Raw genomic sequence first — 14,460 nt, 5'->3', positions numbered from 1 at the left:
TTTACCTTTATGTAAATCCTCATCAATTCTCACATGTACACTTTCAACTACTTTCTTCAACCTTTTGTTAAAATATTTGTAGGCTTTGATGTGAGTAGAGTAGCCCAAAAAGATACCTTTATCACTTCTTGATTCAAAGATACCTATTCCATCTCCATCTCTTTTAATGAAGCATTTTCTACCAAACACTTTGAAATACTTGACTGAGGGTCTCCTATCATACTATAGTTCATAAGGTGTCATATTGTTGTTCACCCTTAATTGTACTTTGTCTAGCATTTATACAATAGTGTGAACTACCTCTTTCAAATAAACATCAGGAAGATTTGCTTCATTTAACATTGTCCTTGCCATCTCTTTGACTGTTCTATTATTCCTTTCCACAACACCATTTTGTTGTGGTTTCCTAGGGGTTGAATATTGTCTTCTAATTCCATGTCTTTCACAGTAATCTTCAAACTCATTTGATGTGAACTCACCTCCATGGTCTAATCTCAGACATTTTAGCTTGTATCTACTTTCTTTTTCAACCATTTTTAATATTTCGAACCTTTCAAAGACTTGTGACTTGTCTTGCAAGAAAGTGACCAATGTAATCCTAGAAGAATTATCTATAAGTAACATGAATTATCTTTCTCCATTAAGGGCTCTTGTCCATGTAGGCTCACATAAGTCACTATGAACAAGTTCTAGTGGCCTTGTAGTTGAGTATTATTTAGTCTTGAAGCTTACTTTAGTTTGCTTTCCTCTTTGACACTCATCACAAAAGGTGCTCGCAGGTTTGATAATCTATGGTATGTGCCTTACATATCCTTTGTTGCTCACTTTGACCAAATTGTCAAAATTAATGTGTCCTAACCTTGTATGCCATATCCAACTCTCATCAAATTGTCCCATCATGCATTGAGACTCAAAGAATTCCTTCAAGTTGTATACATTTCCATTTGTTCTCTTACCTTCTGCAACCAAATTACCATTACTCTCTTCTGATTTCACAGCCTTTGGAATCAAATGTAAACTTATATCCTTTGTCACACATTTGACTCGAACACTCAGCAAATTGTGCTTTAGACCTTCCACATAATAAACATCATGAGCTTTCAGCTTACCATCTATGTTTAGAGTACCTTTACCCTTTATTTTGACTGATGAATTGTCTCCAAACCTTACTGAGCCTCCATTCCAGTCTTCAAACTTTATAAAATTCTTCTTATCACCAGTCATGTGGTTGGAGCAGCCACTGTCTACTACCCACAAGTTTTTCCTTTCATCACGTAAGGCAGTTTGTACAATCAAATTTTACTCTTTTGTTTTTGTCTTTCTCTGCCCAAACTTGTTTGGTCTCTATCTTCCTTTATGTTGTCCCATTCTATTATGGTTTTGCATTAGGTTCAGATGTTGACACTGACTTCTTTTTCTTAGATGCCTTAAGCTTACAATGTTTTACAATGTGGCCCAAGTTTTTACAATAATAGCATTTAACATTTACATTGAATGATGAATTTGAAAAACTATTGTAGGACTGAGAAAAAATTCTCCTACATTCATAACTCCTATGACCATACCCACTACATTGATAACAAATAACATTCATATCCCTAAGAGCAGAAAATTGATTTCTACTTTCAAAACTAGGTGGAGATCTATGTATAATCTTACAATCAACAATTCTATGACCATAAGTATTACATTTATAGCAGTATCCATGGAATTGAGGTACATACTAGTCACTGTTGAAGTTGTTTCTCATTGGTCTTCTTGGAGAAGCATAGTTCAGTCTTTTTGAGCTCTTCCTTCTTGTATCATTGACCTTTGTGAAGCATCCATTATCAACATTGGATTTTCTTTTAGGTTCAACATGTTGGTTCCTTGACAGATTTTTTGTAGAAATAGCATATGTCTTCTTCTCATTGGGCTTGCTAGTTGTGAATGTTTGTTTGACTTCACTTTCACTTGAAGAGGTGAAGTGTATCTCCTTGCTTGATGAGTCTTTACTGTTAGAACATTGTCCCTTCTCAAAACCAACACCGTTAATATCCTTGGCGTGCTTTTTCTTACTTAACATTTTGTCTAATAATTCAGTAATGCCACCATACTTAATCCTCATGTTAAGTTTATCCTTATTCTTTTCCAATTCCTTTCTTATATTTTCAAGATCTTCTTCCAGTTTTTGACACTCCTTATTCTTCTTTTCTAAATCTGGTTTTGTTACCTCATACATTATTTTTGCTTCTTCCAATTGGATTTTCAAATTAAAAATTATTGTCTTTGATTCCTCAAGTGATTTATTTCAAAGATCTTATTCTTCAGTAGCTGCATTATTGTACTTTTTATATTCCTTTCTCACTTTTCTAAGTTTTTTTAGTGCACTCACTAGTTCACCTTCAAGGTCTACTTTAGCTTCAATTTACTCTTCTTCATCATAAACAATATTTTCATCAGATAACTCTTCTTGTGTCATAAAGAGATTGACTTCTCTTTCACCTTCACTACAGCAATCTTTAAAGATATTTTCTTCATCAGAGGAATTATCTTCAAATGTGTAAAGACTGCTCTTTCTCCTAAAACTTCTTCTCCTTGGCAAGTATAAGAATTCTTCATCTTTTCCTTTCCAAAAGCTTTCCTATTTTTCTTTTCAGATTCATCCTTTTCTCCATAAGAACACTTAGATGCAAAGTGTCCAATCTTGCCACAATTAAAATTTTTGAAAGGCAGCTTACCTTTGTACTTTCCTAAACCTCTTTTGAGATTTTTTACAAAGTTTGATACAGTAGTATCAGAGTCATTTTAATCCTCATTTTTTATCTTTTTCTTTTCCTTTTTGTTTGGTATTGAAAGTAGACTCTCTCTTTTAAGGTTCAACACTTATTGTTCTTATCTCATAGTCTAACAGAGAACCAAACAATTCATCCATAGACAAGGTGGTCAGATCCTTGGCTTCTTCAATGGCAGAGATTTTGGTGTCATACTTTGGATTGAGAGATATGAGTACCTTCTTGACTATAACTTCATATTTGAATTCTTCTCTGAGTCCTCTTATAGCACTTACATTTTCACCCACTCTTTGAAGATAGTCAACTATTTTCTCCTCCTCCTTCATTTTCAGGTTTTAAAATTGAGCTCTTAGATTTTATATTTTGGCATCTTTCACTTTGGTATCTCCTTCATATATACTTTGCAGTTTGTCCCATGTTGCTTTTGTTGATGTGCAGTGCATGACTTTCATGAACTTTGTATCAAAGAAGCCAATCAAGATTGCATTCTTAGCTTTCACATTGTTCTCATATTCCCTTTTACCATTAGGGTTAGTAGGAGGAACTTGAGGAACAGTGTAACCATTCTTCACTGACATCTAGTTATCAAATCCTAAAGAGGACAAGTAAGTTTCCATTCTTTTGGTCCAGGAGGCATAGTTGGTGCCATCAAACATAGGGGTTCAGAGGAGGATGTATTTCTAGCCATTGTGTTCACAAGACAGAATCTACCCAAGCTAGAAGAATCTTTACAGTAAGGGAACCTAGGGCTATGAATCAATGTACTAAAAAAAAATTAATTATGTGTGCTAATACTTAGAGTACATATTAATCAAGAATACACAAACACAGAAAATTAGCCACAACACCGGATTTATGAGGAAAACCCAAAATGGGAAAAACCTCAGTGAGATTAGTTGCTAGAGTCTACTACTCCAATCCAGCCTCATAGGTAAATAATAGTTTACAAAGTTTAGGGCACCAACCCATGGAGCACCAACCCCTGATTTTATGAGAACCTACTCAAAGGAACACCTACCCCTTCTCTGAGAACCAGTCAAAGATTTACAATAATTACCAAATTTTACAATGTAGTGATGAAACCTTGTTACAAATGAGTTTTGTAACACTTACAAATTTCTCATATTATGAGAATGAATTTCTCTACCTTTGAAGGCACTTCCTATATTTCTCTTCCCTCCTTTATATGGTTATCTTCTTCTCTCTGTTGCAGCTTCACTCTCCAGAATACTATGTTCTTACTCAATCTACTTCTATAGGTCTTCTTTTTTTTCTCACAGAAGCAACACTCTCTTTCTTTAGATTTTTTTTATTACTCTCTTATCGACTAGTGGAGATGTCTTTATTTCCACCTCTAGCTCTGTCTCAACATCCACAACTATCAATGTCAAATCTCATCACACCTTCTACTCAATTCAATCATCTTTGTACACCACTCACATTTCTCCAATGCAAGATTTTAATATTTTATTCAAGTTGTCTATCTTGGAGATCTCTACTGTAGGTGATTTTATTCTCTATCTTCAATTTGTTCTTAGATCGGCTACCTGAATTAAATACATCGTGTATGTCTTCAGATCATTCTCTATACTTAGATTACTAAGTTTATTAATCTTCCTCTACCCAAAAAAATCTAGAAGCCCTCCTTGAGCCACACAACCTACCTCCAACTCGATCGACATTAATGCATTATCCATCTTTTGTCAACCTACTTTTAAAAGATCGACAACTACCACACTAGAATCCTTCATTGCTAACTTTTGTGTATCAAATATCTTCTTCAACAAGCTAAGGAGCCATATATCTCCATGTCCTTTGTCTAGATCATTCAATCAAGGTCGTTCAGCTTCCAGGTAAAACCCTTGTGCCTATCAGCATGCGTAGGTGTCGTCAATAGTCTTTTTAATCGACATCCAGATCACATCGTCAACCGTAGTCAACCACCACATAGACTATCATCCTTATCACATTGCCAACGTGTCGACTAAAACATCTCTAATGGTCATGCTGACCTTAAACTTTTTCGTTACGGGATGGTAGGATGCACACCATTTTTCCTTTTAACTTGCCCTGCATCAATGCTCACACACCCATTTTGCTCATGCGGCTTGGCGAGATGCATCATCTTTCTACCTTAACTTATCCCATGAGTTCCTCTTTACATCCATCTATAGGCATGGGATAGTGTGATCCTTCTCTCGCTTCACTACCTTGTCTCGTGTGACCATCTCCCATGGTTCTTGAATGGTGTCGGATAGCAGGAACCTTCTACCGCTATCATCATGTTTCCCTGCGCAACCATCATCTCGTATTACTTAGCACTATAGGATAGCGGGATGCCCGGTTCTTGCCTATATCCTTTTAACCCCTCATGGTCACCTTTCACATGTTCAACATGTTGCGGGATGGCAGGAAGCATCTCTTTCTTCTCTTTATGTTACCCACAAAACCTTCAATCTCAACTCAAATAAGTCCTAGAATAGCGGGGGTTTCTATGTCATGCGTGTAGTTATCCCGCATGCGCACCATGCACACGCCTTGTGTTGTACGAGATAGTGGGGGACATATTTCCCTTTGAATTTTCTTGTCCCACATGGTCAACCAAGGCTCAACAAACATGTCATGGGATAGCAGGGGGTCTTCGACCTCTATGAAATATTTATCCTACATGACTCATGCATCATTCTTTTCAATGTTGCAAGGAGTTGTGGATGTCCTTTTCTTTGTTCAATTGTTATCTCACACGACTAGCACATGACCTTTTCCACAATGTAGGATTAGCAAGTATTTCCACTGTTATGTTATCCTGTGAGTCATTCAACACTCGACCAACATGATGCAAGATAAGGTGAAAACCATTTGCCTACAGCATAACATGACATGTTATGCATAATTTTCACAGCATAACCTGCATATTATACATGATTGTTACTTGCTTCTCTACAACCATTTGACATCTCTTGACATCAATGACAATAATGCCAATAGTTATTATTTGAAAAAATGTTTCATTGAAGAAAACATTTCATGTCCAACTATTAAATCTATAATATTAATTATTGGCAATAGAAAATCATCCTTTGGGCATGCCTTGTTCATATCCTTGAAGTTTGTACACACTCTGATACTTTTATCCAGTTTTGACAAAGGTACAATATTTGACATCCAGTCTAGATATGTGACCAGTCTTATAAATCCTACATCTAATAGTTTCTTCAAATCTTCTTTGAAAAGAAGAGAAATATGAGGATGCATCTTCCTGTGTTTTTGCCTGACTAGGTTAGCTCCTGGAGTGACATTCAGATGATGCATGATAAGATCTAGATCTAGTCCTGGCATATTTGTGTATGACAAGGAAAAGTTGATTTTCCTTCTCTTGAAGAAGACATTGTAGTCTTTTCTCTCTTGTTTTGATAAATATTTTGCAGGGTGGAGAATCTTAGGATTCTCTGGAGTACCAATGTTGACTGCTTCTATAGGTTTAGTCAATATAGTCAGTCTCTCTTGAAAGTGTTCTAAGAGGGTGTCAAATCTTCCATATTCAGGTACCTCAAGGAGGTTTTCACCCTCAGATACGCCCTTTGTTTTATCTTTTGATTGATATATTATTATCGTGGAATGGTTCTCAGCATTAAAACTTTTTTATTCTTTAATTTCACTTTTCCTACTAGAAGATTTGGCACTCCCCTGACTAGAAGACGTATTATTAGATTCACTGGTGAAATCTCTTTCGAGTGTTACAAGTTAAATAGCATTGAGATATACGACTATAGAATTGTCATTTGGGAAGATATCTATCTCAATGATTCCAGTGTTCTCCCAATTAATAAGTTTTGGGTACATTAAGAGTAAAGGATCATCTGGTTGATTGGTTTCAAAAACTTCAACGGTCATGGCAGAGTTGTCAAATTTTATAGTTATTTTGGTCAAGTTAAGGATATCACTCTCCTCAGGATAGACTCTCCAAATCACTCTTTGATTAACCCTAGTGAAGTTAGAATCAATCATTTGTGATCCCCAATAAAGTGGCCTATATTCTGATATTTGTCCCCCATACTAATGGACTACATCGCAATCTACATCTTTTACATTGCAAGCATCTTCAGAAGATGTCTTAGAACATGTATTAAATTCCCACTCATGCAATTCAGTTTCACTGCTAGCTTGTAATCTACATATTTGTTCATATAGATTATGGGTTACTTCTTCTATTTTCTTTGTCATTGCTTTTCTTCTCTCAAATTCTACTTCTTTTGGACTGATGGTTACTTCTGCTAGTCTTGTTATCAGATCTTCTTTCCTTGGCCTAGTTTCTTGTCTTTGTTGATTGGAAGTTGACTCTTCTTGGGATTTTCTATCATTTTGTTCTTCTTGTTGACTAGATATTCTCTCTTCTTGTGGTCTTATATCCTCGTGTTCTTGTTGTTGATTAACAGCTTCTTCTGCCCTTTGGATTGCCAATTCTTCTTGTTTTCTCTTATTCTCCTCTTCTTGTTTTCTATTGATCTCTTCTTCTTGTTTTCTCTTGTTCTCCTCTTCTTGTTTTCTAGCAAATTCTTTCTCTCTCAGGATTGTAAGTTCCTCTTGTCTTCTATCATGTTCCTCTTTTTGTTGTCTAGAAGGTGTTTCTTCTTTTGGAGTAACTTGTTCATACCCTAAGCCTGATTTGTCTTTAGCAAATTGAGATTTAGGCTGTATAGGTTCTAGAACACCTTATTGTCTTTTTCCCACAAGACCCGTTCCAATGTATCCCATTTGCATTAGGATGCTAAATCCTTTTCCATATTTTTTTGTGGGTATACTAATATTATTGATTTTTTATTGAACTTCTTCGTCCTTATATAGCCAATGTAGACATCTTTGTCCTCGGTTTCTTCAAATAATGTCTCAACTCTAACAAATGCTCCATCAAATCTTTGAAGAGGTTTTGTGGGAGTTGCATTTGTGAATTTGTTGGTTTTCCATAAGGTCTTGGGGAAAGTGGAAAAGCTTATAAAGAATACTCTCCCATTCCCTTGTCATTCAATTTCAACTTCTTATCAAAATTTGCTAAGGTTGGTGTCAATAATTTCTCCTAGGATGATGTGATAGGATAGAATGCTTCTTTGTTGTGAGGAACTATGGCATCTTAATTTGGCCTCAAATTGATGCAATACTGAGTTGGATGTGCTAAAATTGTTACCTCTTGTCCATTATGGGGGAATTTAACACAATGGTGATATGTCGAAGGGATTGCATGCATATCATGGATCCATGGCCTGCCTAGAAGAATGTTATAGGATATATTCAAGTCCAGGACTTGACAAACTATATCTCTTTGAATTGGTCCTATTCTGAGTGGTAATAGAGCTACTCCTTTAGAGGATCGCTCTTCTTCATCATAGGATTTGATTGTTATTTTCTTTCTAGAATCCACCGCTTCTTCTGAAAAACCTAAGGCACACACTAAACTCAATGCAAAAATATTTAAGCCCACTCCTCCATCCATGAGAACATGTTTCAAACGTGTTTTGTGAATAAGCACTTTAAAGTGTAGCGAAGCATTGTGGGGATGTTGCAATGACACATCGTCATGTTCTGTGAATGATAGGTAATGAAGAGATATAAGGTGTCCCACAATGGTTTGGAATTGATCAACATCCAAGTCTTCAAAGACTATGGTTTCAACTAGAGATTTTTCTAATATTTCCTTATGCATTGGTGAGAGTTTTAGGAGCTCTAGGATCGATATCTGCGTTAGGGTTTTTTGTAACTGATCCACTATGTTATACTACCTCGAGGTAGATGTTGCATTATTTGTCACACCTAGGAATGTTACCTTAGCCTTACTTCAAGTAATGGCATGTGTTGTTTCTGCTAGTGTTTTCTCTTTGATGATAATGACATTTACCACATTGTCATAGGCATGATCATAGTTAACCTTTGCTTTCCCTTTGCCATCTTGAGTATTTAATTATTCACCTTTTTAATAGTTGGGCAGTGGAGTTTTGAAGGCCATATCTGATTTATTTTTTTTGTGCCCATCCATTATAATGACCTCATTATTAGTTAAATCCTGAATAATATGTTTGTCTTTGACAATCATTGGTCTGATGCCCTTTGTTCCAATGAAAATCACAAAAATGATTATCATTCCACCAACTTGGTTTAACTTTGGGCTCAAAATCTCTTGCTTCTAGTAGTGTGATTAATTTGTTCGCAAGAAGAGTTTTTAAAGTTGATTGCAATGGTTAACCAATGTTAATATTTTTTTTGTGAGTGGTGGGAATGGTTTTGATTTAGCATTATTGTCTTGATTACTCATTGGTGCTCAACTTGATAGATTGAAAATAGGTTGTTCTGATTTAACATTGTTGGCAACAACTATACCATAATTCACAACATTTCTATTTCTTGTCCAAAATTTTGGTTTATCATTATTGTGATTGTTGTTGTTGTTATTGTTGGAGGAGTTGGAGGAATTATTTCCTTCTTTGTAGAGTTTCAATTCTCCTTTATTAACCATATCATCCACTATTTTGAGACCATTTTCAATAATCTTTGCAAAACTACGAGGACATTGTTATTTGAGCCTATAACGCATTTCACTTGTGATATCATCAATGAATATGTCTATCTTTTCATGATCTGGCACTAGTCTAGGATATCTGTTGAATAAACGTCTCCATCTCTATAAGAAGATCATGAAACACTCCTCATTCTTTTGTTTAATGTTGCACAAATCCAACATAGTTATCTCATGGTGTATGTTATAAGAGTATTGTGAAATGATTTATTCACAAGCTCTTTAAATGATCTAATCCTAGGTGGCAATTTAGAGAGCCACTACATTGATTCTCCACTCAAACTTCTGGGGAATAATCACATGCGATATATTTCCTTATGAGTGACTTCCATGCTCATTGTGCAGAACTCTCTGATGTGATCTTAAGGATGATTTTTTTCATCATATTTATCATATTTTGGGATCTCACAATGTTATGGAAATGGCACCATGTTCAAATTCCTGTCAAAAGGATATGGACAAATATCTTCTCATGAATATCTTTTGACACTTGTTTCATTCTGCATATCCTGAATCTGTTGTTATAGAGTTTGTATTTGTTGGGTGGGATTTAAAAGATGATTTCTCCTCATATCATCATGAGTTCTTGTGTCATCATGATTCCTCCTTGTGTCACAATCCATGTGCTTAAGAGTTTCATCATTTTGATCATTGTTATTGTGAGTACTATTTGATCCTTCCCTTTGTCTTAAGTTGTTTATGTCAAAATCTTAGGGAAGATTAGCACCAGATTTTGCTAACATTAGGAAGTATTTCTCCTTGTTAGGCTCCAAAATTTTCTCCATAAATTTATTAGAATTAGGATCTTGTTGGATTTTTCTAATTTGTTCTTCAGTTATATCTTCCTCCACTTCATCTTCTTGTACAAATATCTCAAAGGAAGGATTATCTTCTTCCATTTCAGGTGTTTCTATTTCCTTGTCTTTGATTTTTTTTCTTTGAGTCTTGGTTAAAACAATCATACAAGTGATCTGAATGTTTTGCAAGGTTTTGATTTTCTAAAGTGTGTCTCAATAAGCAATCAATTGGTGAGGTAAATATGATAAATTGATGTGACCAGCTCTATTGAGAGATTGAGATAACCTCAATCTTTGTTGCAAGGCATGCATTCTCAGAGGTTCATTGTCAAACTTGTTTCCATGATCACACAGATAATCAAGATAGCAATGTAAGAATACATGATGTTTCAATAAGAGTTTGCAGTTTATATAAAGAATTTTTTTCCTTTTCAAGATTATTTTCTGACTAAGCTTCCTCTTTTTCAAATGACACGAAATGGTCATCCAAGTGTTTGAGAATTTACAAGGTTTTAGGTTAGTTGGAGTGCATCTTTTTTTGTGATTTTGTTATGACCAAGTTCAATAGGAATGATATGTCCTATGTAGAGAATGAGGTTAGTCTAATCAAGAGTTGTAGCTTCATGATAAAGGATGATAGATCCTAATGAGAAACTATGTTTGAGAGATCAGTTTATCAAAGAAAATGTGATTATGCACTTGGCGATGTTGGATCTTAAAGTTTTTGGAGATGAATACTTGAAAACCTTAGGGTGTCTAATTTTGAATTTTCTTTCATGAAAGATAACCTGGTTGAGTGTTTTGAGAAGATGGCCTAAAACTATGTTTTACTGCCTAAAAAGAGTTGTTTTAGGTTTTTGATTTTGGTTAAATTTACCCAAAATTTTGAAAGAAGGACTAGAGACATTGATGTTCAGACCAAAAATGTTGATGTTTAGAATAAAAATGTTGATCTGCAAACCATGAACTCTAATGCTTATACCAAGAATGTTGATGTTTAGACTAGGAACTCTAATGTTCAGACCAACAACTATGATATTTATACCAAGAACTCTGATGTTTAGACCAGGAACTTAATGTTTAGACCAAGAGCTCTAATGTTTATACCAATAACTCTAAATTTTAGACCAATAACTCTGATGTTTAGACCAAGAAATTTGATGTTTAGACTAGGAACTCAAATGTTCAGACCAAGAACTCTAAAATTTAAACTGAAAGAGATAATCTTCTATGAAAACTATAAATCCAACAGTTTTAAAGTTTAAGTTTATAGTTTTTGTTGAACTTTTCAATGGATGACATCTCAACTTGATTCACAACATAGAATATACATTATCAAAATTTTGTCCTTGTTTCAAAGGACCACATAAAGTATATGTTCAAGGATTTGAAGAAAGCCCAAGTTTTTATTGGTATATAACATAAAAGACACACCAATCATTTTTATCCTAATGAAATTGGTTTCATTATTATTTCTCAGGCCATAGTTTGATAACCTGTCAGCTCACACAACCTTGTCACCCCCTAAAGAGCGCCTATGTTTTTTCCTTTGCAAGAGCTAGTGGAGTCATGTTATAAGCCTAGTAATAAGCACTCAAAAGGGGAGTTCGCACATACGCTCATGAGGGACACATGGTGAGTGTCTTCAAGAGAGATTCTTCCCCCTCCCTCCATCGAGAGAATAATAATGTTCAAAGGTGAACCAGGTAGCTTCTAGTTAAAAAGTGGTATTAGTAAGGGTATTTTTCAATCCGTTAAAGGAGGCTTCCCAGCCTATAGAGGTTACACTCTATAATTTTTTACGCACCATAAAGGTACTAAGGGAAACATGACATCATTATGATAGCATGTAACACTCATCACCTATGATGTTCATCACAAATGCTTTTGATTATAGTGGCTCGAATTGCTTGGCATTAATCATTAGCAACTTGGGTCGTTCCCTCTCACCCGACCTTATAGGCTAGGGAGGCAGGCCCTCTAAGGAAATGTACTATTGAAAATAAAAGATGAGTCTAGATTTCTAATCACCTAAGAAAGGTGAGAGCATACTCGCCTATCATCAAATACACATAAGACATGTTTGTTCTTTCCTTTGTAATTAGTCTATGTGCCTAATTTATCAAAAGTAAATGAAAACTTCCATGGCTGCACCAAGAGTTAGTAGTTTATCATGCATTATTTTACGATGAAAGGGTTTATAACTCCGATCTTTGACAATGAAATAGGTACCTGCAAATCAACAAACTACAAATCAGATTCGAGAAAATGATAATTCAAAAGAAAAATTGAAAAATGCAGAACAAAACATTGAAAAGAAGAATTAGAAACCTAGAACACTGAAATAGCTACTAAAATATTGCTCTGTCAACTAGAAAAGTTGTGGTGTGTACCAGAAATTTTGTTCTGGGAACCAGAAATTTTGTTCTTGGAACCAAAAATAAATGTTAATCTGGGAACCAGAAACTCTATTCTGGGAACCATAAATGTTGTTCTGGGAACCAGAAATGCTGATCTATTTACTAGAAACGTTGATCTGGAAACCAAAAATGCTGAAAGACAGAGTGAAATGCTAAAATAGGAAAAAAAAAAAAAAAAAAAGGAAAAAAAAACAGAGCCAAATCCTTTGTAATCAGTTGTCAGGAATCATGTGAATACCATTTGAGGTGACGGGATGCTAAAATGAAGACCGAAAATGTGAAACTTCAGTCTAAAAGAACCAATCTATGCTTCCAAACTGCTACTCTATGTGAGAACCTATCAAGAAAATTTCCTTCAAGAAAACTTGTTAAAAACTTTGGGGCTAAGCCCCACGATGGGTGCCAATAAATGTGCTACCAAAAATAGTGTCAATAATCAATAACAAACACATAGATGAGACAATAATACAAACTTAGGTTGTATATAAAAGACTAAATAAATGCAAACCAAGGCTTCCTTTAAGATGCCCCATCCTCCTCTATTTTTAAGGACCTTGAAGGTGATATGTAGGTGGCTCTCAGCAATAAATGACCTCCAAAGTGCAAACTCAAAGGTTGAGTAGCCATGTGATCATGATTAAGCAAATGCTCAAGACAATGATAATTTGATGCAAGATTAAAACTAAGATGATTATTCTAAAAATGGTCAAAGAGATGCTATATTATCATGACTATGAAAACTATGCTAAACATGCTCTAATTTCTCTAATTATCAACTATGCTAAAGTGTTCAAGAGGTGTAATTGACTATAATAACAATACAAAAAGATAGAATGCAAAGGATGTTATTGGTCCAAAATAAGGGATATTTATAGGAACTCCCAAGCCCAAGAAAAGGTGGCAAGAATCGATGGTTAGGATTCGATCTGGAGATATCAAGGGTTAAGATTGAGGAAGTTGGAGAAGAGGTTGGAGGGAGGGACACATGTCATCTCTGTGGTGACAAGTGTCAAGGAATCTTGCTCATGAGAGGGCTAATGTCCAAGGGGAGAAGACATGTGGAAAAGGTGTCATGTGTCTCCAAGAGGGAATATCCAACCCATAGGAGGTTAGGGTAAGGAGTTTATGATGTGCAAGAAGGGATAGGGTTAGTTAGACCTAGGATTAGACTAAATAGGTTAGGTTAAAAAGTGGTTAGGCTAGGTGGTTACAAGTTAGGAGCCATGTGCTCATTTGAGTTTAGCAATTCAAATAAATGGAAAATGATAATTAATTTTAAAAAATCATGATTTTTTTAATTTAATCATGGGATTAAAAGAATTGAATTAAATAGGCAAAAATCAATTAATTGAGATTAATTATTAAAAAGGGAGGATATGAAATGAACTATACAAACAAATCCTTAGATTTATTTAGAAGTAGAAGAATAAAAGGGGAATTAATTAAATATTTGTGTATTTATTAATTGGGAAGGTTTATTAATGTGCTACGTATTTAATTAATTATCTCCAGACCATTTTTTAGTGTATACAATAACATATACATATCATAAATTATCAGGCAAGTGAGAGAGAATTACAACCTCATATCATGCTCATAGTGAGAAGTGTGGCATCGTCCCTATCACGAATACACTAGAAGACAATCACAATCATCATAGAATCAACTCAATCATCATGATCATAGAATAGGGTTAGCATAACCAAGATATCATCAAAATCCCACAAGCAATATGATCTGTCGTGAATAATGAGCACATATAAGATAATCAAGTAAATTTGTCATCATAATAATCCAAGGCATTTGAATCATCCATAAGAGTCATCATATGATATATGTCAACATAAAATGTCTAACATCATTCCTAGAATCTAATCATATAAATAGAGTCATGAACATCAATC

At 34.9% G+C, this 14,460-nt stretch overlaps 1 non-coding gene across 1 annotated transcript; it reads right to left on the bottom strand.

Annotated features, from left to right (window-relative positions):
* Positions 1–1,816: 1,816 nt before the first annotated feature.
* Positions 1,817–1,907, bottom strand: LOC131873844 (small nucleolar RNA R20). Its single transcript, XR_009371733.1, has one exon. It is a non-coding gene; the product is annotated as a small nucleolar RNA R20 (small nucleolar RNA).
* Positions 1,908–14,460: the final 12,553 nt, after the last annotated feature.

The sequence above is a fragment of the Cryptomeria japonica genome, chromosome 2 (assembly GCF_030272615.1).
Source record: "Cryptomeria japonica chromosome 2, Sugi_1.0, whole genome shotgun sequence".
In the NCBI taxonomy this organism is placed as follows: domain Eukaryota; kingdom Viridiplantae; phylum Streptophyta; class Pinopsida; order Cupressales; family Cupressaceae; genus Cryptomeria; species Cryptomeria japonica.
Note: the sequence above shows the minus strand (reverse complement) of the source record. Positions and strands in the feature narration are given on the sequence as shown.